Source organism: Suricata suricatta, chromosome X (genome assembly GCF_006229205.1).
Source record: "Suricata suricatta isolate VVHF042 chromosome X, meerkat_22Aug2017_6uvM2_HiC, whole genome shotgun sequence".
Taxonomy (NCBI): domain Eukaryota; kingdom Metazoa; phylum Chordata; class Mammalia; order Carnivora; family Herpestidae; genus Suricata; species Suricata suricatta.
The window spans coordinates 88115687-88129877 of NC_043717.1; positions in this window are offsets into that span (position 1 = coordinate 88115687).

The window sequence follows — 14191 nt, forward strand, 5'->3', positions numbered from 1 at the left end:
CAACTCTTTACATTTTTTTCTTTGGCACACAGTTGGGATTCAAAACCCAAACTCTTAAAGGGCCCATGACAGCTTGGGTCTGCTCCCCTGCTCTGGAGTAGAGTCTCTCCACCCTGCTGATGATAGCCCTTTGGCTGGCACCTGCAGTGTCTCTTATCCTTAGAGAACAATAAACCTTCTTCCAAAAGTACTTCAGGAAAGGATTGTTCTCTTCTAATGCAGCAATAAACCCTCTTCCAAAAGTACTTCAGGAAGGGACTGTTCTCTTCCAGTGCACCTCAGAGGTCTTTACACCATGGTATGCACTCCGGGGCCAGCTCCCTCCTCCCCAGGAGCACATACACAGCTCTGTTCTGGAGAAAGTAGATTTCTTCCAAAAATCTCAGAGTTTGAACTCCAAATGCTATTTGAAAAAAGAACTGAGACACTCAGTAAGTCTTGCTCCCAGGTACATTGTCCAGAGAACTTTTCCTCTTGTGCTTACCTGATGCCACACTGTCTTAATACATCTCTTTTTCTCTCTCTTTGGTCTCTCCACAGAAAGGGTTTCCTCCCTTCTGTGATGTAACCATTTTTCTGTCCCCCATTTTACATCCACACTTTTTTGCATATGCCAAGCTGTCTCTCTCCAACTGTGGAGACCCTTCTACCACTCCACAGGATGATTTCTTGGGTGGTCCAAGAAATTTGACGTCAAAACAGCTGTGCTTGAGGGACAAGGAAAGCCCAGAGTCCTACTTCTCTACCGTCTTAATTCCTTCCCAACCATGTCACTTTTAAAAGAGGCTGTTGATTCAGAGGTGCACGGACCTTCACAGCCTCGTGAGACACTGCCAGGCAAGGCAGGAGAAAGACCAGAGGAAGAGAAGCAGAGACTGAATCACTCACAGTGTAATCCCTGCAAAGGAGAGATTTGGCCCAGGACTAAACACTGAGAGAGATATCTGTCCCTTCAATGGGGGTTTTCTCTCTTGGGCCGGCTGCTCACCGACTTCAGGCGGAGCCACGAGAAAAAATCTAACTTCACAATTCCCCTATTCGATCCCGACCAGAAAGCCACTCGATTGCAGGAGATTTTAACTGCAGTGGCAATATTGAGTGTGTGAGCAAGGACTTAGAACTTAAAAAACAGAAACAATTAGACCCACTCGAGGCACAAGGAGGTTGGACTCAAGAAGGTGGCTGGCAATGCATGGTCTGAGGGGGTTTGGGGGTGCCTGTCGCCATTTTTCTCCCCGCATCCATCAAGGTGGGGCCTCAGAGAGCAGCCCCTGAGACCCGACCCACCTACACCAAGCCACGCCCATCTGCTCTGGAGAGCTGCTATGCTTTTGTTTATTACCTTTAATTGTTTTTTCCTTAATATTGTTACTTTTGAACTTTTCCCCCTGTCTTCTCTTTACTATTTTCCTATTTCCTTCTTTTCTCCCTTTCCCCCTGGAGTCTGGGAAAGACCAACATTTAGGCACTGCTGTGCTTAGATCAACTCTTACCATCCAGATAGTTTTTCCTTTATTCTCATCCTTATCCCATACTGCCCCCCACCACAGGTTTTAAGCTATCAGACTGTCTTTTATCTCTGACTGCCTCACCACTCCCTGCCTGCTTTTTTTCTTTTTGTTTTTTCTTTTCTTTTTTTCCTCTTTCTTTTCTTTCCTGTTCCTTCTTTTCTTTCCCCTTTTGGTTTGCTTCTTTACTTGTTCTATTAGTACATTTGTGTGGTTGAGTTCTTTGTGTGTTTGTCTGTCTGTTTTCCTTTTCAGGGCTACATCAAGAAACAACCCAAAACACACATAGTGGGAACTCCCAAATATAGCTGAGTAGGAAAAAAACAATAATCAGAGGCATAACAAGAGAAACCAAGAGACACCATTAAAAGAACATCTTCTGAAATGACAAACCCTAGACAGTCAAAGAGCCTCATTCAATAGAGAAATACTAATAGATGCACAGTGCAGAACGAGCTTTCAAAACTGACAAGAGACAGAAAGATAACCAAAAGGAGGAAACGAAAAAACACTCCTCTAAAGAAACTCCAGGAAGAAATCACTGCTACCGAATGGCTCAAAACAGACATAAACAACTTAACAAGAATATAGAAAAATTGACTTAAAATTAATCGCTGGGCTTGAAAAAACCATCAGAGAAACTACTGATCCACAGACTAGGGACCTTCAAAATAGCTGTGAGGAGTTTAAAAAGGCTATAAATGAAGTGAATAATAAACTGGAGGCTACCACTGCACGGATTGAAGAAGCAGAGAGGAGAATAGGTGAATTAGAAGACACAGTGATAGCAAAAGAGTAAGCCAATAAAAAGAGAGAGAAATTGATACAGGAGCACAAAAGGAGAATCAGAGACCTGAGTGATACAATCAAAGGAACAATGTCCATATCATAGGAGTTCCTGAAGAGGAAGATAAAGACAGATGTCCTGAAAGAGTGGTGGACAACATTATATATGAAAATTTCCCCAACTGGGGAAAGAGAAAGACATTGAAATTCAAAAGACATACAGAACTCCCTTAAGACACAACGTAAACCGAACTTCAGCATGACATATCATAATGAAACAGGCAAAATATAAAGATAAAGAGAGAATTTTGAAAGCAGCTAGGAATAAAAGGGCGTTAACACACAAAGGGAAACATATCAGAGTGGTAACAGACCTATCTAATGAAACTTGGCAGGCCAGAAAGGAATGGCTGTAATCTTCAATGTGATGCGCAAAAAAAAAAAAAAAAAAAAAAAAGCAACCAAGAATTCTTTATCCAGCGAGCCTCACATACAAAATAGAAGGAGAGATAAAAGTTTTCCCAAATAAACAAACGTTGAGAAAATTCATCACCACCAAAACAGCCCTACAAGATATCCTAAGAGGGAATCTCTGAGAGAAAGGTAGCAAGGAATATTAGACAAGAGAGATATCAATACAAACATGAACCCTACAGAGAACACAATGAATCTAAACCCATATTTTTCAATAACAACCCTGAATGTCAATGGACTGAATGCTCCAGTCAAATGACACAGCGTAACAGAATGGATCAAAGAGCAAAACCCATCTATATGCTGTCTACAAGAGACTCACCTTAGACGTGAAGACACCTTCAGATTGAAGTAAGGGGATAGAGAAAACATTACCATGCGACTGGAAGCCAAAAGAAAGCTGGAGTAGCCATACTTATATCGGACAAACTGGACTTTAAAATAAACGCAGTAACAAAAGATGAAGTAGGACATTATACAATAATTACAGGGTTTCTACATCAAGAAGACTTAACAATTATAAACATTTATGCGCCATATTCAAGAGCTCCTAAATACATAAAACAATTAATCACAATCTTATTGATAAGAACGTGCTAATTGCAGGAGACTTTAATATCCCACTTACAACAATGGATAAGTCAACCAGACAAAAAAATCACTTAAGAAACAGTAGACCTGAATGGCACACTGGAGCAGATGGAATTAATAGATATATTAAAACTCTGCATCCTCACGCTAGGGAATTCACTTTCTTCTAAAGTGCAAATGGCATTCTCCAAGATTGATCACATACTGGGTCATAAAGCAGCCTTCCATAAGTATAAACGAATAGAGATCATGCCATGCATACTTTCAGATCACAATGCTATGAAACTCGAAATCAACCACAGGAAGAAGTCTGGAAAACCTCCAAAAATGTGGAGGTTAAAAACCACCCTATTAAAGAATGGTTGCGTTAACCAGGCAATTAGAGAAGAAATTAAAAAAAATATGGAAACCAACGAAAACGAAAATACAACAATCCAAAAACTGAGAGCATTCCCCCTGAAATCAGAGACACGACAGGGATGCCCACTCTCACCAGTGTTATTTAACGTTGTGTTGGAAGTCCTAGCATCAGCAATCAAGCCACAAAAGGAAACAAAAAGAATCAGAATTGGAAAAGAAGAAGTCAAATTTTCCCTTTTCACAGATGACATGTTTCTCTACATGGAAAACCTGATCGACTCCACCAGAAGCCTTCTAGAACTGAGCAATGAATTCAGTAAAGTTGCAGGGTACAGAGTCAATGTACAGAAATCAGTTGCATTCATATACACCAAAAATGAAGATACAGAAAGAGAAATGAAGAAACAGATCCCATTCACAATTGCATGAAAATGCATAAAATAGCTAGGAATAAACCTAACCAAAGATGTAAAAGACCTGTATGCCGAAAACTATAGAAAACTTATGAAGGAAGTTGAAGAGGACACAAAGAAATGGAAAAACATTCCATGCTCATGGATCAGAAGAATAAACATTGTTAAAATTGTATAAAAGAAATTTACACAATCAGTGCAATCCCCATCAAGGTTGCACCAGCATTCTTCTCAAAGCTAGAACAAAGTATCCTCAAATTCGTATGGAACCACAAAAAAACCCAAATAGCCAAAGTAATAATGAAGAAGAAAGCCAAAATGGGAGGCATCACAATCCCACACATTAGCCTCTACTACAAAGAAGTCATCATCAAGTCAGAATGGTATTGGCACAAAAACAGACACATGGACCAATGGAATAGAATATAGAACCCAGAACTGGACCCACACATATATGGCCAATTAATCTTTGACAAAGCAGGAAAGAGTATCCAATGGAAAATAGACAGCCTCTTCAACAGGTGGTGTTGAGAGAGCTGGATAGCAACATGTAGAAAAATGAAATTAGGCTAGATTTTGAATTTGCGCTTTTTCTAGTTTGTTGAAATTGGCCTGGGTTGCAATATACTTTCCTCTTAGGACTGCCTTTGCTGTGTCCCAGAGTTGTTGGATTGCTGTATTTTCGTTTTTATTTGTTTCCATATATTTTTTAAATTTCTTCTCTCATTGCCTGATTAGACCAATCATTCTTTAGTAAGGGGGTTTTAACCTCCACATTTTTGGAGGATTTTCAGACTTTTTCTTGTGGTTAATTTCAAGTTTCATAGCATTGTGATCTTAGAGTGTGCATGGTATGATCTCTATTCATTTGTACTTATGGAAGGCTGCCTTATGCCCCAGTATGTGATCTATCTTGGAGAATGTGCCATGTGCACTCAAAAAGAAGGAGAATTTCCTAACCTCAGGATGCAGAGTTCTAAATATATCTTTCAATTCTATCTGTTCCAATGTGTCGTTCAGGTCCATTGTTTCTTTAGTGATTTTCTGTCTGGTTGATCAATCCATTGCTGTCAGTGGAGTATTAAAGTCCCCTGCAATTAGCACATTCTTATCAATAAGATTGTTTCTTTCTGTGATTAATTGTTTTATGTATTTGGGCGCTCCCAAATTTGGTGCATAGATGTTTATAATAGTTAGCTCTTCCTGATGGATAGACCCTGTAATTATTATATAATGTCCTTCTTCATCTCTTGTTACTGCCTTTACTTGGAATAGAATAGAGAACCCAGAACTGGGCCCACATATGTATGGCCAATTAATTTTTGACAAAGCTCGAAAGAGGATCTGATGAAAAAAGACTGCCTCTTTAGCAGGTGGTGCTGGGAGAACTGGACAGCAACATGCAGAAGAATGAAATTAGACCACTGGCTTATGCCATACACAAAAATAAACTCAAAATGGCTGAAAGACCTGAATGTGAGACAGGAAACCGTCAAAACGCTTGAGGAGAAAGTAGTAAACAACCTCCTTAACCTCAACCACAGCAATCTCCTACTGGACACATCCCCAAAGGCAAGGGAAATGAAAGCAAAAATGAACTATTAGGACTTCATCATGATAAAAAATAAAAATAGCTTCTGCACTGCAAAGGAAACAATCAAGAAAAGGAATAGGAAACTGACAAAATGGGAAAAGACATATCAGATAAAGGGTTAGTATCCAAAATCTACAAGGAACTCACCAAACCCCACTCCCAAAAAACAAATAACCCAGTGAAGAAATGGGCAGAAGACATAAATAGGCACTACTCCAAAGAGGACATCCAGATGGCCTACAGGCACATGAAACGATGCTCAACATCACTCATCATCAGGGAAACACAAATCAAAACCACACTGAGATACCACCTCATGCCAGTCAGAATGGCTAAAATGAACAAATCAAGAAACTATAGATGCTGGCGAGGGTGTGGAGAGATGGGCACCCTCCTACACTGTTGGTGGGAATGAACGCTGATACAGTCACTCTGGAAAACAGTGTGGAGGCTCCTCAAAAAACTATCAATAGAACTCCCCTATGAATCACCAATAGCACTGCTGGGGACTTACCCAAGGGATACAGAAGTGCTGATGCATAGGGACACATATACCCCAGTGTTCATAGCAGCACTGTCAACAATAGCCAAATCATGGAAAGAGCCTAAATGTCCATCACCTGATGAGTGGATCAAGAAGATGTGGTTTTTCTATACAATGGGATACTACATGGCAATGAGAACGGATAAATCTGGCCATTCATAGCAACGTGAATGGACCTCGAGGGTGTCATGCTAAGCGAAATAAGTCAGGCAGAGAAAGACAGATACCATATGTTTGCACTTATAGGTCTAACAGGAGAACAGGAGAAACCTAATGGAGGACCAGGGGGAGGGGAAGAGGGAATGAGAGTTGGGGAGAGAGAAGGATGCAAAACCTGAGAGACTAATGAATACTTAAAACGAACTGAGGGTTGAAGGGGAAGAGGGAGGGGGAAAAGAGGTGGTGGTGATGGAGGAGGGCACTTGTGGGGAAGAGCACTGGGTGTTATATGGAAACCAATTTGACGATAAACTATTTTAAAAAAGGAAAAAAGAAAAGAAAAAGAAAAATGAAATTAGACCATTTTCTTATACCATTCACAAAAATAAACTCAAAATGGTTAAAGAATCTGAATGTGAGACAGAAACCCATAACAACTCTAAAGGGGAAAGCAGGAAATAGCCTCCTAGACCTCAATCGCAGCAATTTCCTCCTGGACATATCCCAGAGGCAAGGGACTCAAGAACAAAAATGAACTACTGGAACTTCATCAATATAAAAAGCTTCTGCAAGGCAAAGGAAACAATAAAAAAACCTAACAGGCAACCGACAGAATGGAAACAATAGTGGCAAATGGCATATTAGATAAAGGGCTAGTATCCAAAATATACAAGGAACTCACTAAACTCCATACACGATAAATGAGTAATCCAATGAAGAAATGGGCAGTAGATCTGAACAGACATTTCTCCAAAGAGGACCTCCAGATGACCAACGGCACATGAAATGATACTCAGCATCACTCATCATAAGGGAAATACAAATCAAAATCACACTGAGATACCACTTCACACGGGTCAGAGTTGCTAAAATGAACAAATCAAGAGACTGTAGATGCTGGCGAGGATGTTGTGAAATGGGCAGCCTCCTAAACTGTTGGTGGGGATGTAAACTGGTGCGGCCACTCTGGAAAACAGTGTGGAGGCTCTTCAAAAAACTATCGATAGAACTCCCCTATGACCCAGCAATAACACTGCTAAGGATTTGCCCAAAGGATACAGAAGTGCTGATGCATATAAGCACATGTAACCCAAAGTTCATAGCGGCACTTTCTACAATAGCCAAATCATGGAAAGAGCCTAAATGTCCATCACCTGATGAATGGATCAAGAAGATGTGGTATATATGTATATACATACACAATGGAGTATTATATGGCAGTGCGGAAGAATGAAATATGGCCATTTGTAGCAAAGTGGATGGACCTCGACGGTGTCATGCTAGGCGAAATAAGTCAGGCAGAGAGAGACAGTTACCATATGTTTGCCCTCATAGGTCTAAGAGGAGAAACCTAACAGAGGACCTTATGGAGAGAGGAAGGGGGAAAGAGAGCGGGGGAGAGTGAGGGACACAAATCATGAAAGACCATTGAATACTGAAAATGAAACGTGCACTGAAGGGTGAGGGGGAGGGAGGGATGAGGATGATGGTCATGGTGGGGAGCACTTGTGGGGAGAAGCACTGGGTGTTATATGGAAACCAATTTGACAATAAACTATTAAATTAAAAAATAAAAATAAAAATAAATAAAAGACACTCTCATGATGAGCACTGGGTGATGTATGGAATTGTTGAATAACTATATTTTACACCTGAAACTAATATAACACTGTATGTTAACTATACTGGAATTAAAATTAAAAAAAAAACTTAAAAGGCATTTCCCCCACAACTGAACTCAACATTAACCATGTCGTCTGACCAGTGAAAGAGGATGAACAATTTTATTGTGGATCTTCCACTATGTGAATGCAAACTAATATTTCACTATTTTCTATTTTTATATTTATTTATTTTGAGAGAGAGAGAAAGAGTGCACAAGCAAGGGAGAAACAGAGAGAGAGGAGAGAATCCCATCCAATCAGGCTCTGCTTAGAGCCCAATGAGGGGCTTGAACTCACAAACCATGAGATCATGACTTGTGCCAAAATCAAGAGCAGATGCTGAACTGACTGAGGCACCTAGGTTTCCCTCACTATTTTCAGAGCGACAATACATGTTTCTTACATTCACTCTGAGTCAACAGAAGCATATATTGGCTCCTAAAGAATTTCAGCCATCTCCTATACTTTTGCAGTTGTTAATTTTTACAACCTAGTAGAATCCATCACTATAGTTTTGTTTTTTCATTTTAGTCTGTAATATTTTTCTATTGAATCTTAGCTGTATATTAGTATTCTGTCAAGCTATGTACTCAAATTTGATACACTTATCTACACTGTTTGTCTTAATTAAAATTTTGGTAAAATGGAAATGATTGAGTCAAATATTCAAGCCCTATAGTTCTCTACTAGAGATGATCCTCCGCATACAAATTCTATTTCACATTTTGGTACGTTATAATTCCATTCAATTTCTGTATGATAAATCACTACTGAACAACTATTATTTATAAAACAATATGATATTATATTAGGATAGTATATAAGGTTTTCTTCAAAAGATGCTTGAAATCCTAATTCATTAAAGCTGTGGAAACTCCTTAATGTAACAATAATGGCATATTTAATCAGATTTATATCATAAGACCCTAAATGCTATCACTTGAAAATCTTGGATATTCAGTTAAGTATTACTATCAACATATGCCACATTTTCATATAGAACATGTTCTGAGGTGAGATGACACATAATTTGGTTAGGCTTAATTGATTTAGGTATATTTTGTTTTTTTCTTCTATGTCAGAATCATTATACTCTAATGAAGGAGTATAAAAATAAGTCAGTGGAACTCAGAAAAAAGAGTATAAAGATGAACAATTACCCATGTGTTGTGTCATCTAGGATTTGCACTAAGTAGCATTGTAAAACCAAAAGTAAAATGGGGAATACTAGATGTCTATCAAAAAGAAGCCCTTAGCTTGAAAACAGACTTTTAAGTGTAATAGAAACAATTAAAGTACCTGGTGAAATATATTTCAAAGGATGTATATTTCAGAAAGACTCCTTGAAGTACCATTTTCAGAAGAGTAAAGATTATCTGCAATGTTGAACTTTTGGGGATTTTTATTTTTTGAGAGAGAGAGAACACAAGCAGGGGAGGGGCAGAGAGAGAGAGAGAGAGAGAGAGAGAGAGAGAGAGAGAGACAGACAGACAGACAGACAGAACCCAAAGCAGGCTCCAGGCTCTCAGTTGATGGTTCAGGGTCCAAAGTGGGGCTCAAACTCACAAACTGTGAGATCATGATCTGAGCTGAAGTCAGACAATGAACTGAGTGAGCCATCCAGGCACCCCAGAACTTTGTGTTTTATAGAGGCTTTGTGGCATGGTCTTAGTTACATATCTTTTAACTTAATGTCACTTAAGCATTACTACAGGTCTGCTAGTGAAAAAAATAATGGTTTTAGAAAGTGCTAGGGAATTAGAAAACTACATTAAAGAGGAAGAAGTTTACTTCAGTAGAGCTTAATACTTTGGTTTAAATAATATTTAAAATATTTGTCAATAGACATAGAAAAATCATTTGACAAAATTCAAAAAGACATTCATGATAAAAACCCTTTAACAAATTAGGTATAAAAAGAAACCATCTCAACATAATAAAGCGTATATGTGACAAGCCAATAGCCAACATTATACTCAATGGTAAAGGGTTGAAAGCTTTTCCTCTAGAATCAGGAATAAGACACACTCTCACCACTCTTATTCAACATTGTACTAGAAGTTCTATCTAGAGTAATAAGGCAGTAAAAAGAAATGAAAAGCATCAAATTGCAAAGGAACAGATAAAATTGTCTCTATTTGCAGATGATATGATTTTATATGTAGGAAAACCTATTAGATCTAACCAATTAATTCAGTAGTTGCCAGATGTAAAAGTAACATACAAAAATTAGTAGTGTTTCTATACAGTTACAATGATTTTTTTGAAAAAGAGGTAAACTGATGCCTTTTACAATAGCATCAAAAACAATAAAATGCTCAGGAATACATTTAACTAAGAAGATGAAAGATTTCTACTTTGAAAGCCACAAGACATTGATGAAAGAAATACAAAACACACAAATGGAGAGGTATCCTGACTTCATGGACTGAAAAAATAATATTGTCAAAATGTCAACACTACCAAAAGCCATTCAAATATTCAACTTAATCTCTATCAAAATTCCAATGGCATATTTTACAGATGTAAAAAAAACCTCTTAAAATTTATATGGAACCACAAAAGGGCTCAAATACCCAAAGAAATCCTCAGAAAGAGTGAAGTAGGAGGCACCACTGTTCCTGATTTAGAGCTATACTATAAGCCTATAGTCATCAAAATAATATGGCATTGGGATAGAAACAGACAGACCAATAAAACAGAATTGACAGCCCAGAGAAATAAACCCAAGCATGTAAATCAACTAATATTTGGCAACAGGGCTTATAATACTCAATGGAGAAAAAGTCTTTTCAATAAATGGTGCCTGGATAGCTAGATATTCATATGCAAAAGAATGAAACTGGACCCACATATTATACTACTCACAAAAATTAACTGAAAATGGATTAAAGACTTAAATGTAGTACCTGAAAATATGAAACTCCTAAAAGAAACCTAGGAATAAAGATTTTTGACACAGGTTTTTGGTAATACTTTTTTGGATATGACACCTAAAGCACAAGAAACAAAATAAAAAATAAACAGGTGGGGCCACATCAAACTAAAAATCTTCTGCACAGCAAAAGAAACTTATCAAGAATGTGAAAAAACAACCTATGGAATAGGAAAAAATTTTTTCAGGTGACATATGTGAAAAATGGTTAATGCCCAAAGAATATAAAGAACTCATACAATTCAGAAAAAAAGTCATACATTAACAGGAAAAAGGAAAAACAGCAGAAAGAAAAAAGAAAGAAAAACAACAATTAAATAACTCAATCAAAAAATGGGCAAAAGACTGAAATAGACATTTACTGAAATAAAAGATGTGAAAAGGCAACAGGTTGTGTAATAGTCACTAAGGAAACACAAATAAAAACCATAATGAGATATCACCTCACACTTTAGAATGGTCATCATCATGACAAGAGATAACAAATGATAGCATAGATGTGGAAAAAAAGGAATCCTTTTGCAATAAGATATGACTGATTTTCCAAAGTTCCAAAGCCTATGAAACACTGACAATTCTGAATAGATCTGAAATCTCTTCATTTTGGCTTCATGTTAATTATTTCTGACTGCTGTCGTCCTGATTCAGCTTCCTTCTAGCATTATTTAGGTAATTCCAATAAGCAATGAGACTGTATGTTTAAGGTACTTTTAAAACCATCTTTTAGCTAGACCTATGAGTGCAAACATATGGGAGAGAGAGGGATGCAAAACTTGAGAGACTATTGAATGCTGAGAATGAACTGAGGGTTGAGGGGGAAGGAGGAGGGGGGAAAAGACGTGGTGGTGATGGTGGAGGGCACTTAAGGGGAAGAGCACTGGGTGTTGTATGGAAAACAATTTGACAATAAAATATTATGGGAAAAAAACCATCTTTTAGTGTCTTGATTGAAAATGAAATGCTGTGTTAGTAAAAATAACTTGTTTATTGTTCTTTTTTGACTATTATATAAATGAAGGGGATGATCAATTAGAAAACAGTCAAACTGCAAATATATGGTATCTCTGCAGGAGACACCTGGCAGGGGACCATGGGGAGAGGAAGGGGGAAAGAGAGCGGGGGAGAGTGAGGGACACAGATCAAGGGAGACTACTGAATACTGAAAAGGAACCATGGACTGAAGGCGGAGGGGGAGGGACGGAGGGGGTGATGGTCATGGTGGGGGGCACTTGTGGGGAGAAGCACTGGGTGTTATATGGAAACCAATTTGGCAATAAACTATTAAAAAAAGAAAAAAAAGCCAGACAGGTGTGTTGTGTTCTTTTTTTAAATGTTTATTTATTTGAGAGAGACAGAGAAAGAGATCTCCAGAGAGAAAGAGACCAAGCATGAGCGGGGAAGGGCAGACAGGCAGACAGAATTTGAAGCAGGCTCTAGGCTGTGAGCTGTCAGCACTGAGCCTGATGTGGGGCTTGAACTCATGAGCCATTAGATCATGACCTGAGCTGGGATGCTCAACCAACTGAGCCACCCAGGTGCCCCTGGTGTGGTGTGTTTTGTTCTTAACCACACACACACACACAAACACACACACACACACACACACACACACACACACCAGACAAAATAATTTAGAAGAAAAAAGTCATTCTTTACTGGCCTGCCAAGTTTCTGTTGAGAAATCCTTAATGTATGGGTCTTCCCTAGTAAGGTAAGGATTTCTTTTATCTTGCTGCTTTTAGGTTTTTTTCTTTATCACTATATTTTCAAATTTAATTGCAATATATGTTGGTGTTAGCCTGCTTTTGTTGATTTTAATAACAGTTCTACGTGCCTCCATTATCTGGATGTCTGTTTCCTTCCCCTGTTTATGGGAATTTTCAGCTATTATTTCCTCAAATAAGTTTTCTCTTCCCTCTTTTTTTTTTCTTTTTCTTCTGGGACTCCTATAATATGAATGTTATAATATTTAGTGGAGTCACTGAGTTTCCAAGTATGGGATTCCAAGAATTAAGTTGCATAATTCTTCTTTTCTTTTGTCCAGCTTCATTATTTTCCATTATTTTGTTTTCTAGGTCACTAATTTGTTTCTCTGCTTCTTCCAGACTACTGTTTATTGCATTAAGTCAGTTTACAATCTCAGTTATTTCATTCTTCATTTCCATCTGATTCTTTTTTAACTTTTGTATCTCTGTAGTTAGGGTCTCCCTGATGTTTTCTAGTTTTCTCTCAAGGTCAGTGAGTATCCTTAGGATTATTGCTTTAATTTCTTCACCAGACATATTACTTATGTTTCCCTTAGATCTCTGGCCATGACCTTATCTTGTTCTTTGACTTGGGATAAATTCTTCTGTTTTGACATTTTCTCCAAGTCTCTGTCTTCTTCTCTGTGTTAGAAAAACATGTTATGTTTCTTGCTTCTGAGAGTAATGGCTTTATGAAGAGTTCAGGGGTGCCTGGGTGCTCAGTCAGGTAAGTGTCTGACTTTAGCTCAGGTCATGATCTCATGGTTTGTGAGTTTGAGCCCTGCATTGGGCTCTGCACTGGCAGTGTGGAGGCTGTTTGGGATTCTCTCTCTATCCTTCTTTCTCTGACCTTACCCTGCTTGTGCTTTCTCTCTGTCAAAATAAATAAACAAACTTAAAAATAGATTTAAAAACAAAGAAGAGCTCATATAATATTCAGGGCCTGGTGTTTCAGGGAATGTCTCTGTTGTATGTTGTATGCACTCTGCTGCTGTGTTTTGGCTGCTGCATCCTTCAGACCAGTCATCTGTGGAGGTTCTCCTTGCCTGCAGTGGACAGTGTTTGGTCCATGGCCAGAATGTGAGTTTAAACTAGGTGTGCTTTTCTCTGTTTATGAAAAAAGATCTGATACTACTTCCACTAAACTAACACCCTTCAAAACTCTCTGATTGAAGACTTGGCATGGGCAGAGTTTTGTGCTGGTCTCCTAGGGAAGAGGCCTGCCCCAATGGGACGGAGGCGATCTTGACCAGGAGTGGCCATCCTGCTAAAGCGCTCAAGTGTGTGACTTGTAGTAGGTTAGACAGCCAATGTGGGCTATGCACTTTTGACTGTAGGTATCTCTGTGTTTATGCTGAAGGGCAGGGGAGGGAAAGTGAGAGATGTCTTCATAAAGGTTACTCTCAAGGAAGTACTCT